This window comes from Cupressus sempervirens, chromosome 5 (assembly GCF_028749045.1).
Source record: "Cupressus sempervirens isolate cs-2001-9-10 chromosome 5, ASM2874904v1, whole genome shotgun sequence".
NCBI lineage: Eukaryota > Viridiplantae > Streptophyta > Pinopsida > Cupressales > Cupressaceae > Cupressus > Cupressus sempervirens.
The window spans coordinates 964761291-964788120 of NC_143122.1; the positions used below are offsets into that span (position 1 = coordinate 964761291).

General features: G+C 34.9%; 1 protein-coding gene across 2 annotated transcripts in view; it reads left to right on the forward strand.

Moving 5' to 3' along the window:
* Positions 1-26830, forward strand: part of LOC149559162 (protein CNGC15b-like) — a 266655-nt gene that overhangs the window by 57350 nt on the left and 182475 nt on the right. The window lies entirely within an intron of this gene.

Here is a 26830-nt window from a genome sequence, read left to right on the forward strand (position 1 = left end):
AACAACTTTGCTACATGAACAACATCACTAGTCTTCTTGTAGGGAATGAAATGTGTCATCTTTGAAAACATGTCAATCACCACAAAAATAGAATCACACCTTTGATGATTCCTTGGTAATACAAAAACAAAATCCATGCTGACATCCTCCCATGACATCTCCAGTATAGGTAATGGCTAATACAACCCTGTATTCTGCTTCACTCCTTTCACCATCTGACATACTCTACAACTCTGTACAAACTTCTTCACATCTTGTTGCAACTACGGCCAATGATAATTCTTAGCAACCAAAGAAATGGTCTTATCTCTCCCAAAATGTCCAGCCAATCCTCCACTATGCTTCTCCTTGATGAGACTCTCTCTCATTGAACTTCTTGGAATGCATAACTAGCTTCCTTTGAACAACATACCATCTTGGAGTATGAGATCCAACCACTTTGTCCTATCAAGTGTAACAAGTTTTGTACAAGCCTTCCAAGCTTCACCAAAATTAGGATCCTCTGGATACAAATTACTAAGTTCCTTGAACCCAACCATCTCAATCTATATTTCTATCAGCAAAAGTTGTCTTCTACTAAGAGCATTTGCAACTCTATTAGACTTCCCACTCTTGTGTTTCAAAACAAATGTATAACTCTACAAAAATTCAACCCACTTCAAATGCATTTGGTTTAATTTTTCTTGACTATTTAAATATTGCAAATCTTGATGATTAGTATACAAAAAAAACTCCTTAGGAAGAATATAGTGTCTCCACTTCTTCAATATCTGAACTATACCATAAAATTCCTGATCATAAATAGAATATTTTCTTTTGGTATTATTTAATTTCTCACTAAAGTAAGCAATAGGTCTACCTTCTTGGCACAAAATAGCTCATATGTAGTACCACTAGCATCATAGTCTACTCAAAACACCTTGTTAAAATTAGGAAGTGCTAAAACAAGCTACTCTGTAACTTTTTGTTTCAATAGATTAAACCTCTTATATACTCCTATAGTCCATTTAAATTCTTTCCTATCCCCTCTCATTATTTCAGTCAAGGGTTTACAAATACTGCTTAAACCTCTTATGAACTCTTTGTAAAAACTAGCTAGTCCATGAAAAGATCTTACCTCTATAGCACCCTTTGGAGTGGGTCATTCAAGGATTGCCCTCACTTTCTCTAGATCCATTTTTAGACCTTCTGCTAAGACTACAAATCCTAGGTGCACCAACTCATTCTTCACAAAACTGTACTTCTTTAGGTTCATCAACAACTTTTCTTCCCTCAACTTATCAAACACCTTCTAAATATGCATCAAATGCTCCTCCAATGTCTTACTAAAGATCAATATATCATCTAGGTAAACAATAACAAACTTACCTAGAAACTCCTTTAGTACCTCATTCATGAGCCTCATGAAAGTGCTCGGTGTATTGGTTAGCCCAAAGGCATGACTAACCACTCATACAACCCTTCCCTTATTTGAAGGTAGTCTTCCACTCATCTCCTTCTTTGATGTTAATTTGATGGTATCCACTCTTCAAATCTATCTTTGTGAAATACTCATCTCTGCTCAAATAGCCCATAATATCATCCATCCTTGGCAATGGAAATATGTACTTGTTTGTGATCTTTTTGATATCTCAAGAATCTGTACACATCCTCCATTCTCCATTCTTCTTTGCTACTAATGTTGCTAGCACACTCTCTCGAACCTTCTGCAATAACTCATGCACTTGCCTATTCAACTCCTTACTTTCTATTGGTGTCATTCTATGTACTGCCTTATTTGGAAAATTGGCTCCTAGAATCAAATCCATCTAGTGACTGATATTCCTTACTAGGGGTAATCCATTAGGTATATTATCTAGCATAATATGAGGAAACTCTCCCAACAAATCTGCAACTTTTGCAGGTACCTCCTCTTCTTCTTCTTTACCATCTTTTGGGATTATAGCAAAACACATATTCTCATGCTTCATACCTTGGAGAAACTCCTTCCCCTCAACAAAACATATTCTAGCAGTACTACATACCTTTTCTTCCTTCTCCTTCAATGGCTTCAACTTGTGTTTCAATCCATCCTTTGTCAAAGTGTAGGTATTTGCTCACCCTCATGTACAACATGCCTACCAAACTGCCATTGTCTACCCAGTCATATATGACATATTTCTATAGGTATGATATCACAAAGCACCTCATTGTGATGGCTTCAAATCTTAAACTTCACTAAGCATTGCAAACTTACCACGACCTTGTGGTCATCTTGCACCCAAGTAATACAGTATGGACACAGGTGTTTCTACCTCTTCAACTTCAACTTTGCGACCATTTTTTCTAACACTAGATTTTCATTACTTCCACCAATAATGATCTCATCACAACACTTATCTTCACATTTTACCCTAGTTTGAAACAAACTACTCCTTTAATCAAGTTTATTATCACCACTCAGCAGGACTCTTCTATTAACTAGGACTTCTCCTCTTTCCACATCTTTAGAATTTGATAATATAGCATCTTCATCAACATGTGAAACTCTGGCTTGGCCTTCTATTCTTTGATCTATCCTTCCTTGGTGTTGGGAAAATTCAAATGCTCTATGCCCTTCTTCTCCATAATGAAAACATTTTCCACAAAAACCCCCTCTTCTAGATCCTTGTCCTCTTCCTCTTCCTCTCTGATCTCTATTATTTTGATCTTGGAAAAAAATGGAATTTTTTCCCCTCTGGTTCTAACTACTACTTCTAGCCTCATCTATGTTCTTATGATCATCATTTCAGCCTCCATTAGACCATCTGCCAGATCTTCCACTGTGACCTCTACCACTATTTTTTTATCAAAATTTTTGCTCAACTTCTCCTCAACTCTTAGGGAAAACTAGTATGCCTCCTCAATATGGGTCATTTGAACAAGAATTAGTTCATCCTAAATGCTTGGCCTTAGCCCATTAAGATAATGGGTGACTTTCTCCTTGTTAGCTTCAACATGTCTAGTTCTAATGAGAACTCGATAGAACTCCTCGATATACTCCTGAACAAATCTTCCTGCTTTCTTCAACCCTTGCATCTTCTTCAAGAAATCAAGCTCATAAATCAACGAGAATGAACTATCACTTCATTTTAGTTATCATTCGATCCCATCTAGTGATTTTTTCTTTCCCTCTTCTATTTTGCTTCAATTGGATCTCCTATCACCAGATCTTCACATGTCCCTTCAGTTTTGCCTTCGCAAACTTGACCCTATCAAGATTCCCAATATCTTCATGCTCAAAGTATTCCTCTAACTCATTGATCCAATTGATAATCTAATCTGGATTAAGATTTTCTAGGAACATCAAACTTATGTCTTTTTTCCAATCTTGGAGATGGCCTTGAAAAGTCTTTCTTCTTGTGGGTTCAAAACCGCCTCTACTTCAACATTTTCTTCTTCTTCCCTTTCATCCTCACTTTTATCATCGCCTATGACAAGATTCATTCCTCTACCCATTTATTCTTGCAATTCTTTCATTTGCCCCTAGAGGAATTTAAAACCCTCAAGTGTAACACCTAAAACTCTCCCACCATGCTCTCTTTGTGGAGGCATCTTCGCACTTCCACTGAAAGCCTAGTCTAAACAACCTCACAATCGATGATCTGTTGGCACGCTCAACCCAAAACTCAATCTTGGTATGAACTGCCTCACAATTGATGATTTGTCCACACACTCAAGAACTCTAGCTCTAATACCACTTGATGAAAGGTACTCCCCTTATTACCATAAACACACAGTAGAAACAAATAACAATAACAATTTGCAAGAATAGAATATGGGCTTCTTATTATTGATGCAAATGTGGAATTACATAATTTGGAATTTCAATGTGTTAACCCACATGGCCAACTTCATTATAGTAATATGCAAGACAAAGCTGTTACCTATCACCCAGAGTTGTTCTAGAAAATATTTTGATATTTCTTAAATAGGCAATTATATGGTGCCCAAGAAGGTTCTAGACACTCAAACTTAATACCTAGTACTGACAAACCCTAACAATACATATAAAGTCAACCAAATACATTTTTGACATTTATTTTGGAATTTTTGGTCTGCCCAACTTTAGAAGGCTATAACTCTCAAACCATTGCTTTGATTGGCTATTATAACCACTTTTTGCAAGCACCCATCCCTTGAGTTTTCGGGCCTTATCCAGACACTTTTAGGCCTTCAACAATAAGCCTAAAATTTATATACCAAAATTGCAAACCAAAAATCAATAATAAATCCATGAATACACATGATATGGTGTTGATCCTCAACTGGTAGGCCGATACGTCCAAGATGAACATCCACCTTTGAAATTAGGACATTTTGAGCTCGTATGACTAACTTACTAAGTAGAAAGCCTCCACAAACAACAACTCTACATTAAGAAAAATCTTATTCAAACAAATGAAATGAAATATTTTAGGTTAATGCAAGATTTCTCTTACACCTAGGATGCTCCTGCATCAAAAGTATTGTCATATTGCTACAAATTGCATGAGAATATATTTTGGAGGAAGATTTGGCAACTATAGAAACATTGGAATGACATGCTATAATTGTTACATAGTCAGTCATTTAAGTAGGAATTGTAGAAACCAAGCCTCAGCATCAAATGATGTAAATTCTAAAGATAAAGGGAAAATGGGTGTAGATGAAATGTGTGAACAAATGAACATGAAATTGGTAAGCAAGACAAAATAAAATGAGACATCAAGCACAAAAAATAAGGACACCTCATCCAATGGATTAGATGAAACCATAAGGAGGTCAAGAACTGTATTATTATTAAAAAATCCAACACCAATTGCTAGAATAAAATGGAGAGACATTCATATTTGTATTACATTTGACGTACTATGACAATCTACGAAGTGTAGAATTGCTAAAATAAGTTGAGCTTAACTGAGCTAGTTGGTAACCATGTGTTAGTAGTAATAACTAAGTTTATAGCACCAAAGATGAGACGTCACTCTATCTAAGTATGAATCAAGTCCATTGTATCACCTGAGAAACTTTAGAAATATGTCATGATAGAGCTACAAGACGTAATCAATTTCATTAAATACAATAGATAGTGGTGTACACTAAATTTCATGTTCTCTAATTGATGAAAAAAGGTGGTTTTATTATATATAATGGGGTTTTCAATTTTCATTATTTATCTTGCATTCAAAGAGGTTTGAGTGAGTTTGATAAATTAGAGCTAAGAATCAATTGTAGAATAATTTGAGGTGAAATTTCATCAGTGAATTCAAGAGTCAAGTGAATTAGAAGCAATCAAGCGAGAACATTGAATATTTTTCAAAACCTCATTTCACAAAAAATGGCTTCCAACTCCAAGAATGTAAAAAGGAAAAAAAGGTGAAAGCAAATCTAGTCAAGTTAATCCAAAATGAAGCATGTAAAGAACTGAAGTATGAGTTATATCCTAAATTTTCCATGCAGACTGATAAGGTGGGTTCCCTATCTACCATTCCACCTAGGTATTTACTCATAAATGATGTGCAATCATTTATCATTGCAGAATTGGTGAAGTTGGAGACCTTGAACTAAATGGAGTTTATAATCAAATGTGTATAATGAAAAACTAAAAGAGGAATTTATACATTTGGAGTCTACAAGACTCATTCATAGCCTATATTGTTTCTGAAATTTCAAAACAAGCTAGATTAGGGTCATGTTGAGTTCAATTCATGACATGTACATGTGGTTGGATGTGCCAGTTAAGATAACCAAGGATGTAATCCATATGATTACTGGACATCCATTCATTAACAAAATGAAAACCATTAGAATGGTGCCCAAGGGAGAAATGGAAGAAAATACAGAAGTACAATTGGACAATAAATGGATGAAAATCAATAGAATAACAGATCTAGAGATAAAATTTGGAGTTTATGCAGTTGCATATAAGATCTTTCAATCTAGTATACACAACAATGTTTTGTGCATGGCAATTTATTTATACTACAAGATTGTAAAGAAAGGCCACAGGTATGATATTACTAAGTTGTAGCTAAAGTAATTAACTAGTAACACGAACATTGTCCAAGTGGAACATTGTCCAAGTGGCCAAGTCAAACACATAAAAATTTGGTTCACTTTTGGTATGTATATTCTTTTACATGCAAAACTACTTTCCTTGCATTGGTGAAGTCAATTCAAAAATAGATACCCATGTTATCTATCAAATTAATGAGTACATTCAATCACTAGGTAATAATTATGAGAGCATGATGAATGAGTATTTTGAAAATTTGAAGGAGAGGATGAACTAGAGATAAAAATACCCTCTGCCTTGGTTGAAAAACATCATGATGATAATTATTTCCTTGTTGATAGTGACCATGTTAGTGTAAAAGGTGTTAAGGCTAAGGTTGCATGGTTGGAACCCTTAGAATATGAAGTTAATATTGATCAAGCAATGACGATAATTGAGTTATTGCTAAATGAACCTATTAATCATGAAGTTCCCAAGTTTGGGACTTATGAAGTTGCAAAAAAAATATTACTATAAACCTCGTTATACCAAAGATGGAGAGAAAAATAAAGAAATTATAAAGAAGCTAGAATCTACATTTAGTGAAGGAGAAGGAAATGAACCACTAATTATCACCAAAGGAAAGGTGAAAATGAAGAAGAGGGAAAAGGCAAGGCAATAATTGTTTCTAAGCCTCATCTATCAAAAGGCTAGAAAAGAGTTGTTGTACCACTCCAACAAGCCCTAAGGTCACAAGGTCAAAAACTCGAGCAGCACAAGAGGCCACACCATTGAAGAAAGGTGTTGTAAAAATTACTAAGCCTATTGCACAATAGGCCAAGAATGGATAAAAGAGAAAGCTAGCCCTAGTGTCCTCAAGAAAATAGGTCAAGAGACCAACTCAAAGGAGAATGAAGTTGATTTTGAAATAATATAATGAAGAGTAAGAAGAAGACATTGAGTGTATAGAATTTAATGAATAGGGAGGATCTAAAGCTCCAATACCCAAAAGACCAAAGATAATTGATGAGATAACCAATATAGTAATAAATGTAAAGGTTTTCGTAACTTCAAATACTATAAGTATGAGCCACTGAGTGAAGAGGATAAGAGAAAGGTGGAAGAAGCAATGATAATCGTTATGACTAGAGTCAAATACACACCTTTAGAGATTGGCAATCAAATTCCTAATAAACTATATCAAAAGATTGATAACAGATGGAAATATGCCTTGAATACCAAGAAGGAAATGAGGAGAAAATAATTAGTAAACATTATGCCTAAATTTAGTTTGGAGGATATTATTGATGCTCTAAAGAGACATGAGAAGAGTTTCATTTGAAAACATAAAGCTCTTTATGTTTTATCTGGTCAATTGAACCTAGTGGATAAAGACTCTAAAATTGTATTGAAGCAAATTTACAATATTAAATATCCAAGTGCAATAATAGATTGGTATGACACTCTTATTGAGAAAATAGTTGAACTTGATAATCAAGATGATGAATATGACACTATTTTCTGACAAGATTTTGATGACAATGTACATGAAATTATCAAAGATGTCACTCAAAAAAGGAATGAAATCATTACAGAAGATATTTCTGATAAGGACCTTGCTAAGAAGATACAAAAAGATGTGGACATTATAGTGTCTACCAAGAAAGAAATGGAGGGAACAACTTCAAATGATTTTACACATGCACATATACCTAGATTTGATCCAATTATTCAACAAGTAAAAGAGTTCCCCAAACCCAATGATCAAAATGATAATGATAGACTTATTGGATCTGTGTACATGTTAGCAGATACTACAGTGAACACTGAGGGTCAACAAATAGAAGGTCAAACCAAGAAAAAAGGACAAAAAAACATAAGGGGAAACCCAAAAGGTAATACTAAAGATGATGAAAGTGATATTGAACATGCTCAAATTAAAGGTGACTCTATGTAGCATAATGTAGATACATCTACAATAGGTATCTAGCACCAGCCCACAGACCTCTAAGTGAGGGAATAATTGGGTATGGAGAACTTTTTTTTTGCACCAACATAATATTCTAGAGGACTTACATTTTTTAGTCCATTATTAAGCTTTTAAATTAATCTCATGTTTCTACAAACTACAATTTTATAGTGACCAGATGTGAAAGTACCAAAGTCACCAAGTACTATTGCTTAAGACAACGAGGAAAATGAATAACCACCAAGCTTGCCACTTCTACCACTTATATATAGTCATACTGTGAAAAATGATGAATTATTAAAATTAGAAAATAAACCAACAACAGAAACCATAATTGCTATGCAAAATCTATAAGTTTAAGTTCCACAGCCACAGAAAGTTTCCTTGAGTGGTAGTAAAGGAAAAAATATTAAGAAAAAGAAGGAGTCTCATGCTCTTTGGTCAAACCCAATCACCCTAGAAGAGGATATTATTATACTGAGATGGGATCCTAACACTCTTGATGATGAACAAATGGCTATTTACCTAGAGTTGTGTGAAAGAAAAAAGTTGCAAGCTAGGATAAGGAGAGAGCATAAACAAAGGAAAATGCTACATGATGTCAAAGATATACTCTTAGATGTTTCTCCTGACATGGATTTGAATGAGAGTGTACCTATCCTAGATCAGCTAGTACAAATTTTTGACAAATTGAATGCTCCATATACTGATACAAGCCAACAATTAATGGAGAGAAATGAGAAGAATTTTGAAAATAAAGTGTTGGAAAGAGTCTCTACAAGTATTTTTATTGAACAAGTGATTCTATCTACTTATGTTATAACATTAGAGACCATTGTTCAAAATATTTCATTGTTATTTCAAAAGTTATGTGACATTTCATTCACTACCTGAGAGGTTAAAGATAAACTAAGGAAAATATATGAAGAAATGAAGTCAAGTATAGATGCATTAAGCAAGAACCCAAGTATGTCTTCACAACACTATACTCAAGTAATATTTCTTCATGGACATAAACATGAATTGATACAAGAAGAAAATAATTTGAGAACTGAGATCAATGAAATTCAATCTTTGTTATTACCCCATTTGGAGGTTATGCAAACTCACATTACAGATGCAAAAGATCTCATAGCGGCCTCAAACTTATCTATTGTTGATCTTGTGGTGAGGTTGAAGATTAAACTGTAGAGCTTAGAGATAATCAACTCTAGTTGGGACCTTGGAAATCATAATGAAGAATCAGAAATATTTCTTAACACATTTTGGCTTACTACCCCAGTAGGTATGTTGATAATTATTTTGACATAAGTGTCAAAAAAGGGAGAATAATATATTTTTGTCTTTTTATGTATATATTTTTATTTGTATGTATTTTAGAGCTATAATGAGATATTTTTATGTCTATAGAAAACAAAATTCATTTTGAAAAATACAAGTTATACTGAGTGGCAACATATGTATAGGGGGAGAGTTTTGTATGAGTTACTTGTGTATATATTAATAGGGTGGAACCACAATAAAGGGTTACACTTTTTTGCCTAAACTGAAATGCCTTTAGAATGTTATTTGTTTTGTTCTACCTATATAACCTATACTTGTAAAACTTGTCATAACTTTGTCCATACAATGAATATTCTTAAGTGCTCTTAACCACATGATTATTACATCATGTACTTCCTTCCCTCAAGTATGCATAACCTCAACTGCTTCTAGTAAATGATGCTAAAGAAAAATGTATGACTATTCTGTTGGTAATTTGGCTAGGGTAGATGATATAAGGTTGTCATTTATGGAAACATATATTTAGGATTAAGTGAGCCAATCATGAAGATGAAGTTTTGATAGAAGGACATAGAAAATTGTCTAAGTATCATAGTGTTTATCTGTCAACATAGACACTATTTTGATTGGCCCAGATCACATAGGCACCATTGGCACATGTGCTCGTAGGTGCAATAAGTACATTATGTTAGGATACCACAAGTATGTGCATGAGGTTGTACGAACATAACAAACATAATTATTACAATTTTTCTAGTTGTTGTAATGAGCCAAGAAAACATGATAAAGACAAGGAATCGAGTATTTTTATGTTAAGGAATTGTTTTTTTTATCAAAATAATTACTTGCCCAATTAGGGATGACATCTTAGATGTTAACCCTAAGTGAGAAATATATAATTTTGTATTTTGGCAAGCATGTAAAGGTACGAAGGCTGACAAGTACATGTTATTATGAAATAACTTGGTATAAATGACAAAACTATTGGAAACAATTCTTCAATTGTATGTTGCCATTGATGTTACACAAATGTTAATATTAATCAAGCAATGAAGACTTTGTAGTATTAAACTTGCATATCTCAATATTGATCAAGTAGTCGAGCAAAGAAAAACTTTTTGTATTAACGAAGCAGTTGGTTAATGAAGGATGTATTTCTTGTAGCATTAACCAAGTGGTCCAACATCAAAGGACTCATAGTATTAACTGAGTGTTTAATCTCAGTATTGATCAAGTGACAACATAATGTATTTGTCTAATAATTAATTGTTTGAGGCCGACTATTTGGATGTTTATAAATTATTTGGAAAGGTATTCAAGCTAACTTATCCTAGCTTATGATATATGAGAAAGGTCAACTTGTGAGGATAAAAAGAACAAGTGAGATGTGAAATAGAGATGGATATGTAAGTGAAGGTAAAGCAGGAAAGTGTGAAAGATAAGCTACAAAGAATATCTAATCAGTAAAGATCCAAAGGTCACACTAGAATAGAGATCTAAATTTGCAAAGGGATTTGTTTTATAAATTAGGTAAAATTGTTGTTACCTTCTAACCATTGTAGTAGTAAAGACATCTCTTCATAGAGTTGACTTAATAGTCATATTATAAATCCTCTAACAAGGTGACATTTCAAGATTGAAGTGTTTGAAGACCTCTAACCAAGCCACTCCTAATAGGGTGATCCAAATCCTCTAACAAGGTCATACTTAAAAATATGTATTATAACCTTTAACATGGTTGGATCCTAAAAGGGCTCACTTTAGAAGAGTGAAAAAAATTGTGACTAGTTGCAAAGTGGTTTTTCCCAAGTTGGGTTTCCACATTAAATCTTGTTGCCATCTATGTTCATATTATTTGCTTAATGCTTTATGTTTCTGCAACTATGATATTAAAGGTTAAAACTAATTAATAATCATAATATTGCTTTGTTAACCGAGTGACAGTAATATTCTAATGTTAATTGAGTTGGACAGTTTTACATTATAAGTGAAAAGTTTGTATTGACATCTAAGGGACATGGAATTATTTTTGTTCTAACTGATTCACCCCTCTCCTCTCAATTATAGTCTTCATTTCCAACGAAAACTTAAGATGCAAAGTTTTGTGATGTTAATATAATTGAAATGATATTCTTTTGAGATACAAATTTTGATGTTAGATCAGAGTAGTATGTTAGGTGGATATTTTGTAACCGATAGTTTTGGGTAAAAATTCAATCGCAAAATAGGATGACTAGCCACAATGTGTGAGACAGAGTCTCTCCTACCTTAAAGGGAAGGCTCCCTCACTAATACATTTGGCATCGATTTGCGACGGCCAAATTTTAGAATTGCGACGCAAATGTTTCGCCACTGCGATGGCAGCAGACGTCGTTGTTTTTTAGTCGCAAATAACGACGTCTATTCTTGGACGTCGCAATTTTGACGCCTATCCGTCACAAGCTCAACATTCTAACCCATCATTGCTCCTGTCACAATGGATGTGGTTCCCGTCGCAATTTTGACATCTTCACCATGCATTGCGACAGGGTGGTGTCGACATCTACCCACGGGTTTGCTGAGGTGGGAGCCTTTACAGTTCTTTTGTGGGCGTCGCACTTGCGATGTCCATGGAAACTTGCGACGGTGCTAGTGGCAAGGTAGCACTGTTGTCAACGCCGCTGGCCGTCGCAATGTTTGCGAATGTGTCGCAATTGCGACGCAAAATCATCAATTGCAACGGTATTGCTATGCACGCGACACTTATTTTGTCGCAATGCGCGTGCAGACATCGCAATTGCGACATCTGTGGTTAGCAATATGGCGAGGCCGTTGTGGCGGCGATGCCAACTGCCGTCACTGCCACAGCAGCCTCGCCACAAGCATCATCTTCAGCTGCTAGCTCTAGCAATGTGTTCGCAGTCATGTCGAGCAATTGTATTGCTCCTTCATCAAATGCGGTTGCCCATAGCTCCCCAGTGTGGTCTTGCAATTATAGGCGGACCATGTAGCTATAATTGCATTCCGTAAATTGCTTGTCGCATTTTTTACTATACCATTCTTCATTTGCATTTTCAGATAACTTTTTCTTGCATTGCTTTCCTGCCACTTGGTTGGGGCAAGTCGGGTAGGATAGCTTGTCTGTGTTGACCTCTATAATGGTTGCTTTCATGATGCACTTTATAACACAAGTAGAACGCACAGTTTGATCATGTATGTCATGAATTGTCATTCTCAATACTGCAGGAGGTTGTCGGGCGTAGCTAATCGATGGCTCACTGTTGTCCTTAACATTGTCATCGAACCATGACTTTAACTCCATTGTCTCTGGAATTTGGAGATTGATCATCAGTTGTGTATTACCTGTGGTGTTGAGTACTCTTCCATTGAACTCAGTAACACAGCCTCCCTTAACCACTAGAACTGTAGTGTCTTGCAAGTAGTAGCTTTGTTGCAATTCACTGCCCACTTGCTCGGCTGATGAGCCCCAAAGTGTCAAATCAATTGGCCTATGAGTCATACCAAGCAATTGGATAGTGTGCCGAGAAACTTCCATTCCATTTGCTCTTCTTATTGTGGAGGTTGGTTGTACACATATTGTTTGCCGGTGCCCTGTTGTTACTCCCTCGGCTAGTGTTGGAGATGGTAACGACATCCTCTCGATCTTCTGACTCCATTACGTAGCTAAATGAAATATATATTCTCGCCTTTTTGCTACCCATGCTTCTAGAATTTATACTTTTTACTATAACATTGTAATTCTCATAAGGTGTAGCTTGCTAAAGAATCACTGGTATGAGGATGAAGCTTCATGGGTTGTGCCAATAGAGATATATACAAGCTTGCTTTAATTTATATCAATAACCAAGTGTCAAATTAAATCATAGTAACAGGAATCAGACATTGAAGTTAGTGAATTACAGGACCATACTATCTTAAATAGAAGAACAGAACACACACATCATTATATGTAAAATCGAGCTTGTTACAATTAAAGAATAAAAATGGAATTTGAATAAGATGATGAGATGCTAATTAATTACAAAACACCTAAAGCAAATTTTGCAATGCAAAATATGAAGTTCGATGAAGTGGCTCATACACTCGCCTATGTAGATGTAATTTATCCAAACTTTAATGGATCCCGTCAGAAAGACCCCAGTGTGAAACAACAACTCACTTGGAGGTCATGCAATCTGACACAGCCACCAGTAAAGACAGGCAAACTGAATTTCCCAGCCATCACAAGCAGCAACGTGAGGAATTCAGGGCAGAATGGTTTTGGTATAAGTTTTCAGAGGCTGACAACCTCAAGGATCCTGTAGAATAATGATGTAGAAGGGTGGATTGGTAGAACTAAACAATCCAAGAGACCAATACCTACAGCAACTAAATTTAGGCCAGTGAAGGCATGGAACAATATTACACAGCCCTAACTGGATATTGTCAATGTTTTCATCATTTGACTGCTCAAGGTTAAAGAGCACAGAAGAGATAAGGAACACAAACTCAATAGTAAAATCGAGACTCCAAATCTATAACAAATTTGTACACTAGTATTAAACAGGGACGAAGGCTAAAAATCCAAATTTCACAACAGAAGAAGCTATCAAACCATATCAGAACACCATAGAGCATGGAATTGCATAATGGCATTTTACCTAAATCGTTGAAGAGAACTCCAAACACTGTTGTCCACCTCTCCTACCATCGTCTCAGTTCTTGTAAGAGGTAACAAAGAACGATGTAAGAAAAGTTATTGAGAAGCAGAAAACATGGATTCTTTCCAAACGACAGCAATCACACTTATCTATTCTAAATTTTATTAGTTCTTTAAATCCACTTGTTGCACAATCTTCGCAGAAGCAATTCCGTTTAGTAGTATGGATTGCAAGAACTTGCAATCTCTAAGAGAACTCTTTGGATAGATCCATAAAAATATTTAACATGAGTATGTTTGTGCAGGTTCTGAAGCTGAGTATCCCACAAATTTGATAATTTTTTGAAATGAGCCACCATTACTTTCCAATCAATACACCGCAGAAACCTGCAATGAAATGCAAGTTATCTAAAGCAGAAAAAAATCCTTGTGGAAGAGCTACCTTAACAATTCAGACAAAATGGGTATTAGCAAAATTATGATCCAACCGGAATCCAATGCATTAATTACATAGTTACAAGCAAACCATCCAAACAGCCAGATATGTGGTTTTTAATATCCAATCTCAATTGCCAAATTGTTTTTTGAGGTAGGTTATTAAGAGATTTAGTTTTCACCAAATCAGAACCAAGCACATGGATGAACTACTCGTTAATCCCAACCATGCACATTGTTATTTATAAATTAAATGTATTTTGTAGTATTTGGGGTTGATAGGCATGTAGCATCTTACATCCTCCCAAAATCAATAGCGCATTGGTTGCCCACATTTATGCTAACATGTCACAGAAACCAACCAATATCAATGTAGAAACAACCAAAGAAAACCAGGCCCTTATTGGCACAATTTGTGTGGCAAGTGAAGGAATCGGGGATTAAGCTGCACAAAATATGCTAGAATAAAAATGCAATGTCCATGTAAGATTTGGGGTTTTGATGAAATAGTTCTTATTGTCAGGAGATGGGACCAAACTGACGTGGAAGTAGCCATTGATGATGTTGAAAACAATTGTTGTTTAATTTGAGCAACTGCCAAAGAATGTGGGCATACCAGCCAAAAATAAATTACACCCCGGCTTATAGATCTTAGACCACAAGAATGGATCCATTCACTATTGTGATTGGTGGGGAGGAGCAGAATATTGTTGTATGTGTCGAGAGGGCTTCCATTGGTAAAACCTTATTCTGCCTTAGGCATATAGTACACACATTTGTTAGAAGAGTCTCATCCCTTTCGGCGGGGTGGTCTTCTTGGGAAGTTTAGTTGGGCAGACTTTAGAAAATTGCATCCTAAATTGAGCTTGTAGATTTATTAAGGTATGGATAGAGACAATGCTATGAGCCTAGGGCTTGCCATAACACAATTTTTGTAATAATTTGAAGCCTGATTAAAAGGCCAGACCATCCAAGTAACATGTCAAACTGCGAGGAAGTGGAGGTTCAAGCTGGAAGGAATCACCAAATGTTTTGAATGGCCTGTAGGGGAAGTATAAGTGTGCCGCTTATAAACTTGAGGACTTGTTTGATCGCCTATATGTCATAATGCTCTAATTGAAAGCTTGGATGAAGATTGAATGGACAATTTTATTTGGCTTTTTTAAGGAAATGGTATTTGAACTCATAAGAAATTAGAGTGGTGATCTCTTATGAAGCGTTGGAGTTTATGATTGTATCACAACCTATATGGAGAATTAGCACACATTCGTGTGTTTTGGGGTAGGGTGGTTATTTGAGTATATATCTTATGTTTCTTTTCTCCTCTTGTTTTCTCTTATGTCAACACTCTTCTTAATTTTTATAGATTTGGTTTTGTTGCATTATTATCTTCAACGGTCTAAGGAGGAGTTCATTATATTTTCTTCTAGTATCAATAAAGTAAATATCAAATGTCTTACATGAGGAAGTACAAACAACTTAGATAAGTATTACTTTCAACTAGCCAAAAACTATTGTTATTGACACAAAATTTTCTTGTGCATTAACAAGTTATAAGTTTTTTTAATGTTGTGATGTTTCTATCAGGATTCAATTGTGTAGTTTTTGGTCAAACTCATTGGTCTATGTTTATGAGTAGTGTTTCACAATAACTTCTTTCTCATTAGAATGAATAGAACACTAAATACTCATTGCATCTAGGTTTGCTCACGGAGGAGAAGCGTTGGGCTTTCTCAAGATGTTACCCACCAAAGCACCACTCCAACCCAAATGTTCTTAACCATGGAGTTTTTTTAAAGGTTAATGTCATGCCCAAAAATCAAGGCTAAAGCACACAATTTTTTTTTAAAAAGGTAATAACAAGTATCTTATTGAGCTTCACTTTGTTTGGAGAATAGTTTAATATTCTCTACTAAATAGGGCCAACCACGTGAAGGTGGAAGCTCATTTGGCCCCACCCCCCTCCCCCTAACATCACTCTACATTCCCCGTTAACATCTAACATTCATTCATTCTTTCAACCATTAATAAAATGTAACATTCAATCAATATCACATGATAACATTCAATCAATATCACATGATAACATTCATTAACACATTAGATTCATTAACATGCAAAATTCATCAATATTCTGCATTAACACATAATTCATGAACATTCATTAGCACATAATTAAATTCATTGAGACATAAAATACAGTCATTATTAATTAAGGTATGTAGTGACAATCATTTTTTTTTTCTTTCTATTTCTTTTTTCTATGTAAGCTCTAAGAGGAGCATCAGTGTCATCATCAATTCCCCCCTCATCAGTTGTTCTGTTCTCTGTTCTTGATGATCTCAAATTCCTATGTTGTTGCAAAGGGGGGTCCTCTGCAATAACAAATAAAAGAGTTAGATTAAAAATAATTTATTATAATTGTTACAAGTATTTAATTATTTTAAATAACATAACTGTGTCTCTTTACCTGATCTGACCACATCATTTTGTCTGGACTCAACGTCAACACAGTCATGAACATCGACCCCTCGATCCTCTATAGTTGCTATACAAAATGTTATGTTAATCCAAACACCAATTGCAATTACATATAAAAAATTTAATAGCAAATGTATACCTCCACCACTGGGATGCACATCATGCAAACCTTCGACATCCACAGATTGTCTAGAAGGATTATCAGCTGCATTCCAACATCCTACACATTGTTATCATTGCTTGCTTAAAACAGATATACTCACTTTATATTGGAACTTAACATCAAATAGACTAATTGGTAAAGTATTCAATTTGAAATAAATTTCATTTAGCTTATTTACCTATGGCTCAGATGCATCAGTATTAGAACCTTCCACACTAATTTCAGCTTGTAGCCATTCAACCACGGCTCTATAGCCTTGTTGGAAGCCAATTCTCTTATCGTCTTCTGTAAGGCATCTCTTGAACTCTGAGCCCTGCATTTTTGCGTGGTATGGTGAATTTTACTTGCATTGTTTCATCAACCAATGGAGGGTAGTTAAAATATCAACAACAAATCATCTATATCCATCACAATATAATAGGAGAAAAATTGAGCAGTTTTGATGGAGCAATCTACTATATAAATGTTGCGTGTTTGTATGCTTTGCTTGTACCAACATATTTTCTCCAAATTCTTAAGTTGGGTAAGAGTTAGTTTAGCTCTTTGGAAATAAAAATGGCTGCAAGTGCTACTGCATTCCCTCATTCTTTCAATCACTGCCTTTATTCTCAACTATTGGAGGAAAATTCAGTCAAGGGTGAGATTTTAAATAGTGTCATATTAGTGAATCACAAGTTTTCTTCACTAATCTAGATTGCAGAGTCTTGACTTCAATTGTTGAATTGTTTATATTGAATATGAAAATCCACTACTGTTATTATATTCTATTGACCTATTTATAATTGATGAGCTAAATAAGGGAGTCCTAGCATTTCCCTTCACATTATATAAAAAATTTGATACAATTTTTCATTTACTAATACTTACAACTCTTGCTTGAAGTTTCGAAAAACCACCAGAGCCGAGCTTGTGTGTCTCGTGCTTTTCTAGTCTTGCCTTTGTTGCCTTTGATGTGTCAGGCAATCTATGAAAAGTTTGAAATATGTTAGATAGTATAAATATGGAGTTTAATTAGTACATAATTAGATTCTCAACAGTATCACATACCTTGTTGTACTCTCCACTAGTGTAATATTATTTTTCTTGTCAACTTTATACTTTCCATCCAAAATCAGAGCCTACCACTCAGCCTCAGGAACATAGGGTGGACGCTCGTACCTAGGGTTATCCCGTAAATTTTTTCTATACTGGTCCCTAATATACTTCAAACATAAACCAGCTTTTTCAAGGAGCTTGTTTCTCTCAAATGCACGAGGTCCAAAGAGTTGGGTCATGCTCTCTATAAGATCATCCTTCAACGGTTTGCATTGGTGATTCCACCTTTTAAGTAAAAAAAACATGTTAGACTCATAAATGAAGTGAAGCTACCTTTAATATAGTTCAAGAAATGGATGAAAAGGAAAACTATTATAGCAATGATATGAAATCAAAATAGTGGTTTGGGGTTTTAGTTAGGATATAATGTTCCACCAAGTACGCATGGTGGGCCCAAATATTTGCAAACACTCATCACCAAGTTTTCTCCAAAAAAGATCATTCCCTACAAAACAATCATGGGATCATTAGTCGATGAAGAGTGATCAAAAACTAAATTACTATTATATCACTATAGAATAATAATAACTTTAAAGTACCTGGAACTTTGGCTACTTTTAATGGAATGCCTTCATCGTCACTGACGATCAATGTGACATCCTTCATCGTTCCCATACTAGGAACATAGGAACATCCAGGAAATGATGTTGCAGGTCCTATTGTAAAAAGTTTCATAAGTTTCATAAGTCTTTGTCATGATCGAAGTATAAAAGAACAAATGATAATTGATGTTATAAAGTTGTAAAAAAGAAACTGTTTGTTGCTATCATAAGAGAGAAAAAGAGGGATTTGTGTACCAGCAGATGGTGCAACAGTCGATGCATTTAAGCTGCGTGTTGTTGACTTAGCAGTCAGAAAGAGATTTGTGGTTGTCCTGGATGGAGGCGGCGTCATCATAGGATTCAATTGATGTGAAGCTGAAGAATAAAATTGTTAGAGCATGCATAAATATAGAACGTGTGGACTAGCATGGACAAGATTGTTAGAGCATTAAAAAAAAGGATTGTTCGAGCATGTATTGTCAATGATTATGATCATTCCTATATATATTCAGTGGAAAACAGAAGTGGGGAATGGAACATGCGATCTACCTGAACCACCTGCAGCACTCTCATCATGGGAACGGGGCTCGAAATCAAGCAAAAAACTCTGTAAAGACAACGCATCCATATTTTAATTAATGCCATAAAAGAGCATAACATAAAAACCATTATTGAACTCTTGTTATAATTAAAAATTCCATTAATACTTACTTTTAAGGACTCAGAGGTGTGCAACAATTCATATGCCCTATCTTTTATTTGTTGAGTCATAGGCTTTATGGTTGCCAAACGTAGAATTTCTTTGCTAATTTTCTTTAAATTAATTTTAATCGAACCAATCGGGTCATCGGTCTCTGCTAAATCGATATAGAATGGGTCCTCCTTAGGGGGGGCCTGCTGAGGGACTGCAAATTCCTTTCCCTCCCTCTGACCACTAGCCCTCTGTGACAACAATAGTATTAGTATTATCAAAATTACTCCAAAACAATAGAGAAAACAACATTAAAAAAATAACATTTTGCTTCTATCTAGTTTGCACAATTACAAATGAGTTTTACCTGCTCATGTGTAGATGAGCCAGGAGCATCGTCAGCATCCCCTTCGGGTGGTTGCTCCATATTGTGCCCCTGTGTCAAAGATGAAGTATAAAAATGTTAGCCAAAATTTTATTGACTAAATGGTATGTTGGAGTCATTGATTAGAAGTTGGTTTAATAGTATGTACCACCCCCATGATAGTAGCCTCGTTTGTATCTATGCGGTTCAAATTGTAATCAATAAGAAGCTCTTCCCCTGCACGTATTGATTTTATTGCACAGATGAATACATGATTTCTCTCGTGTGCCTCAAAAATGCAATTGGGTTGCTTTATAGTTGACCCAGGTCGTGTACTATTTATAAAACCCGCAATATTCCCTATTGCTTTTGGCCTTCCATCAATGTATATAGCCACACTTTTACTTTGATTATTGTCTTGCTGTTGTATATAATTTGCCGAGAGGGCATACCTACGCATACTTTTTTTATATTCAACAATATGCATCCAACTTTTGTAATCGTAACATGGTCCAACATACTCCATCAATTCAAAAACTTTGTTGTAAGACACCTTTATGCCGTCCATAGAAAATAGGCCCAAACCACGTAGTCATGATGGTGCTATGCGATATATCCTCTCGTTAACACAAAAATCAGTGTTTATTGGAGAAAGTTCCTTAGGTACCCAATGTTTCTGTAGATGTTGGTACCTCAAGGGTACCTCAATGTTGCCTTCCATCTCATCATCATAAGAACATGACCCCCCTTGAGCAAAGAAAAATTTCATGCATTTATTGAATTTCCTTCTAGTCCTTTGACCTCTAGTTAATCTCCCTATTCTAGATAAACTGCATGTCTCACTTTCCTCTTCTATTCCTATATTTCCCTCACTTGAGGAAGACACTTCTGAAAAATACCTATTCGCTGGTACCTGCAAATGGGAGAGATCTTATAAGACATCAATCTTACTATTGATAAGTGTATTAAATAGACTATCTATAAGGAGTATTGACTTATACCTGTCGATCCATGAGACTATGCGGGATGCTCCTGAAAGGGGTTCAATTTCCTACAAATGTAATTCAATTATCGTGAGCATAATCACATCATAATCATAATCACATCCATCATTAGCATCACATAAAAATTAAAAACATTAAAAGGTACACAATAAAACACTTAAATCAGGCTCACATTATAAGCCTACTAGGGAAGTAGGCCTAGTGAAGGGCTAAAACTGGGTTTTTGTATCAGCTGATGAGTTGAGGGCTTAGTCACCTTGGGGACATGCTATTTGAAGTTGTTTGATGTGTGTGGAGGTGGAGGAAACACCTAGACTAAAGCCACTTGCATAACATTTTAAAATTCAGTTAGATATTTTATATTAATTAAGATAACTGTAATTTCTTCCAAAACCCATTATAATAATTTTAAAATGGATTACTAGTTTCTTTTTATTTACCGTGTAAATCCCATAGATCCAAATACATGTACTGAAATAAGTTTTCTAGTTTTAGTCTGTAAATCAACATACTGATACAATGTTATTCCTATTCTAAAATGAAATGTTAGAGATACTTGAATTATTAACCAACAAATTGGGTAAGCACTTATATTATGTTTTCCCTATGAATTTTATTCTAAGTACAACTCCCTTTTATAGATATTTAATGAATTCCCTTTTCTAAACTAAACACTTACAAATGCTTTTGACCTGAAAGAAAATAAGGCTCAATACATTCAGGCATCAATATGTGTTTTAAATAGTTTTATTTAATTAATTTAGATTAATAGTTAATTTAGATTAGCAGTATTCTATTTGTAGTTAAAACTTGTAGCTTTTAAATAGATAATGAATAAACTATGTAACCATATATATAAGACAAATATATTTCTATCAAGAAATGAATATTAAATAGATTAAGGATTGATGGCATACCTCTAAATTCCATCATCATCATCCTCGTCATCGTCATCATCATCATCATCATCCTCATCATCATCATCGTCGTTGTCATCATCATCCTCCTCGCCATCATCGTCGTCGTCATTGTCGTCATTGTCGTCATCATCAACATCATCATCAACATCAACATCATCTTCATCATCATCATTAGTAGCAGCATCATCGTCATCATCTTCTTCTTCTTCTTCATGAAAATTTGTGTCAGGAACATCATCCAATAACTGTCGATCGTGATCACCATCTACATCATCTTCTACTTCTTCAGTATCTTCTTCTTCCATCGCATTATACTTTATTGGTCTTCCTCTCGGTTCATGTCTAACAACAAATGACCAACCTAGTTTATGTGGAACCTCTAAGTAAAATACCTACTCACATTGGCTTGGAAGAACATAAGGCTCATCCCCAACTCGCTCAAACGACCTTGTATTAACCATTGTAAATCCATTATCATGTTCAATAATAGTTCTATCAGGATCATTTGGATTAAGTCGTAGCCTGTACCATTTGACAACGAAGAGTACTAATTTGAAGGAACTAAAGTCACACTCAATTATCTCATCCAAAATGCCATAGTATCGATTTTCAGACTCTTGAGGATGTAAGTCATTTCTAGATGAAATATTAGTCACTTGAAAGACTGCAGTTATTCTTGAATCACAAGTTTTCTTTGTGTCATCCAACACTTTGACGCGAAATTTTTGACCATTACAGAACATAGCCTTGTGGTGTTTAACCTGCAATAATATGTGAAACACATCAAAATTATTGTATCGTGAGTTGATAAACATACAGGTGATTAATAAATTTGTACGTACCTGGAAATCTCTTGAACCACGTGCTAAATCTATTTCCCTTTGCGTAACATTGGAATCTCCATTACGATGAGCTTCTTTAACCAATGAAGATACACCTTCCCATGTTAATGTGTGACTAGAATGTTGACATCGTTCAATCCATATCATCATCCAATCAAGATTATTTGCAATATACAAATGTAGTGCATCCCACTCTTGAGCACCTGTCCAAAAAAAAAAATAGACAACTTACAACTGATTTATTTTGAAGATTAAGAAATAATTTATTACAATAACATCTTATAATTTATTACCTCTCACTTTCCTCAATGTACCTTTCCCCATCAAGTACTCCCCTTCTAATTTTTTAAAAGGCTCGAGATCCCAAATGCGATCTACATGGATATTTGATGCAAACTTAGGAAGATATTCAGTAATGTACACCATAGTCTGGTATACCATATATCCCTCTACCATAGAACCCTCAAGATGTGCTCTTTGTCGAACCAAAGCCTTCAAAGATTTCAAATGCCTCTCAACCATCCACATTGACCTAGTGTGTACAGGTCCACACAATTCAATCTCCTCAACTAGGTGTATGAGGTAGTGTTCCTGTGCATTGAAAAAAGTTGGAGGTAGACACTTTTGCATTTCACACAGTAAATGAGGAATTCTTCTCTTCCAATAGTTTATATCTTCTTTATGGATTTCTTTAGATGACAACCACCTACATTAAGAGATTCAAGTCACAAAAAATATATAGATATGAGACTTTACAAAATAATATACAATAGATTACATAGCAAGAAAAACAAATCATGAATATAATAAATATATACAACAAATTGAACAGATATTACTGCTTACCTCATATATTTTCCAAGATCGTATATCACTTGTTTGATGTTATTGTTGAAGTGCTCTGGGAGAGATAGAGGAAGCACGTACTACAGTAATTATAAACCAATCATTTCATTGTTTTCTAACATAACATAACGAACAATTCACGTAGTTTATGAATATATTGTAAATACAGAAGAACATAACTTACCTTGACGAAAGTATGCCAATCATGCGTTTTGAGCCCTGGCCCAAATTCCCTTTTTTTTGATATGAGATTGTTTATGTTCGCAGAAAATCCTGTGGGAAATCGAATTTTTCGTATGACTTCTTTATGGCATCACTTTGCTACTCCGTTATTAACCATGGAATGGCACTTATATTAATCTAATCTCTATTTCTATTTGAGTGAATGAAATTTTTCAATGCATGATTGGATTCATGTATGTCATTACAAATTTTGACAATTTTTTCTTTGTCACGCCTTCCATCCAATATTTTCCACAATGTCTCTGTTATATTCTTTCCAATATGCATAGTATCAAACAAATGCACAATTTTTAAGTGCTCATAGTAGGGCAACCTACTAAATTGTCTGGGATAGCTTTTTAGTCCCTTTGGAAGGTTGTCAGTATTGCCTTGACGACCTTCACGATCATCAATTACACAATTAGTCAAAAAAATCACAATAGAAATATATAAATTACAAACATAAACCATTAGGTGGAACGGCATTACCTCGACGATTAATTCTATTATATTCCAACTTCCATAGGTGAGGTGTCATTCTTCGTGGCTTTGATGTAGTCTCTTCTTTCCCATTGAAAAGATGTTTTTCCGTACTTCGATACTTATGATTCCTGTGGAGGAAGTGTCTACACTCATCAAACACCTACTTTCCTAAACTTTTTGAATGACGAGATTTCATCTTTGGACCACAAAGTGGACATGCAAATTTTCCCTTTGTTTGAAGACCTACAAGATAATGATGTAATTGGATTATTAAATATGTTGATTTTTATAATTAGAATTATTGTGCACAACTTGAATTCACTATAACATACCACAAAAATGTGTTAGCCCTGGGGCATCATGTATTGTCCATGCAAGTATTGCATGGAATTGAAATTGTCTTTGTCGTATTGGTCTAGACACGTCATACATAGTGACACCGTTCCATAACTCCACCAACTCGTCAATAAGAGGCTCAATATATACATTCATATCTTTTACTTGATATTTACCTACTTGAATGAACAGTAACATTACATAGTTATTGTGACCGTTTTACTGCAAGATTTGTAAGTACGTGTAAATTAATAACTATCAAATGATAAGATACCTGGAACAATCATTGCCAACATAATGTGCTCCCTCTTTATTGACATCCACAAAGGAATGTTATTATCGATAACAAAAACAGGCCACGCTGAGTAAATAGATCTCATCTCGACACCGTTCGCTGCCAATGAAAGCTTGAGATTACGAGTTTCTTCTTTGAAGTGTTGCCACTTTTCCTCTATGTGCATAAATGTCGAACCATTTGCAGGGATTCGAATAATGTCATCTCGACTTCTATTGCGTGCATGATAATCCATAAATTGAGCCAAGCTACTACACCTGAATAATTATCGCATCCGTGGAATAATGGGGATGTAACAAAGAACCTTTTGACGCACCTTTTTTGTTAGTTGATCTGTTCGATATCTACTCGTATGACATATAGGGCATTGTGTTGCAAATTCATGTTCTTTATAATATATAATATGATCATTGGGACAAGCATGTATTGCTTCATACTCCATTCCAATATCTTTCATAACAGTAGTTAATTCTCGATATGAGCGAGGTAGAATATTTGATGATGGTAATAGAAACTCGCCTATCAATCTACAACAAAAAATATAAGTTGTTATTATAAACAATATTAGTGGTACATTATTCACCCTTTTTTAACTATAAAGACATATATGACATACCTTAACATACGTGACATTGTTATGTTGGATAAACCATTCATAACCTTCAAGTTCAACAACAACAATACAATAGAGAGAAGATTTGTTTGGGAGTCTTTGTATAGGGGCTCATATGCCTTCTGAAGTAGAGGTACATCGAGGCTATCATCATCATCATGATCAGATACGCTTGGACTAGATGTGTCATGGATCAATGTATTTATACCATCCTCTTCAATTGTGTTTTCTGGCGCATGATCGTCATGTTCCATGGGATCATTATCTTCACCTTGGATATTTGCACCTCCATGTTCCTCCACTTCGAAAACCATATTCTTCGGATTGTTGTGGTTCATATCATGTACTTCCCTGGGAAGATCAACCTATATAAAATTGATTAACATAAATAAACCATGATCATCAACTCATCATCAAGTGATTTCATATGCATATAAATTGTTAAAATGATATAATGAATGACTTACCAGTGGATGATAGTCATGCCCCCCTTCAATGTGACCATTCTCCCTACAATGTCTCTTAACTATTTTGATTAGCAGTCTTCTACGGTTTAAGCCCTTACAAATATTGCAAGGACAATAACATTTTCCATCACCTTTTCTTTTCAAGTTAGACCACAATCTAGTGATTGTCTCCCTGTTTTGTTCTTCACTTATATTATCTGACATGATCGTTCTCTGCAGGAAGCAAAAATCGGGCTATGAAAACTTGGGTCTACAACTTTCAAAAACTAAGCAAAACTGTCGAAAGTACACAAATCTTCTTAGACCTAGCTAAATACTTTAATATTTTAAAAATACTTTCTTTGACTTTATTCCTAAGGTTATTTGTAAAACTTTGACCAACCGCCTGAAGGTCTTATTTCAAGAGACCTTACAACATTAAGCCACTAAAAGCAATTTCAAAACATATAAGCTAAAAGTCTAGTTAAAATATACATTAGAATTTTAAAAAAACAATTTTCATACCTGAGCGCGTGGCTATAACTCGTGCAATGGCCTTCTTGCTTAGCTGTAGAAGCTCTCCAGCAATCAAATTATACAAACTACAAGGCCTAACAAAAATTTCAAAACATATAAGCTACAAGTCTAGTTAAAATATACATTAGATTAGATTCAACAATAGCAAGCAATGTTATTCAGAATTAGATTCAACAAACCTTAGCAGTGTAAATAGCCATCTCCTCTAAACTGGACTCCAAACACGAGGGGGCATTCACATACTCTTCCCCTAAAGGTATCCTGAAGAACAAAAGCCACTATTCTTGAGTTTGTGAATTGCACCTCGAGATGAATGAAGCTTAAAAGGAATGAAAATTGTTTTCATACATTTAAATCAGGATGTAATATTTATTCATAAGTATATACCTTGCAAGCACTTAAAATTGTTGTTATATGTGTTGCAAGAAAAGAAGAATTTTATACTTATGTGTATAGACGCACTTCCTGTATGCGATCCAAAGCTCGAATTTTATCAAGTGTGTCCAATGATGGGGAGAGACCTCCGTGCAAGCAGAAGATCTGCAATGAAACAAAAGAAAATAAAATTTTCTTATAGTAAGAACAAGTTTGTTGTGTTGCACAGGGTACCAACAAAATAGTGTATGAT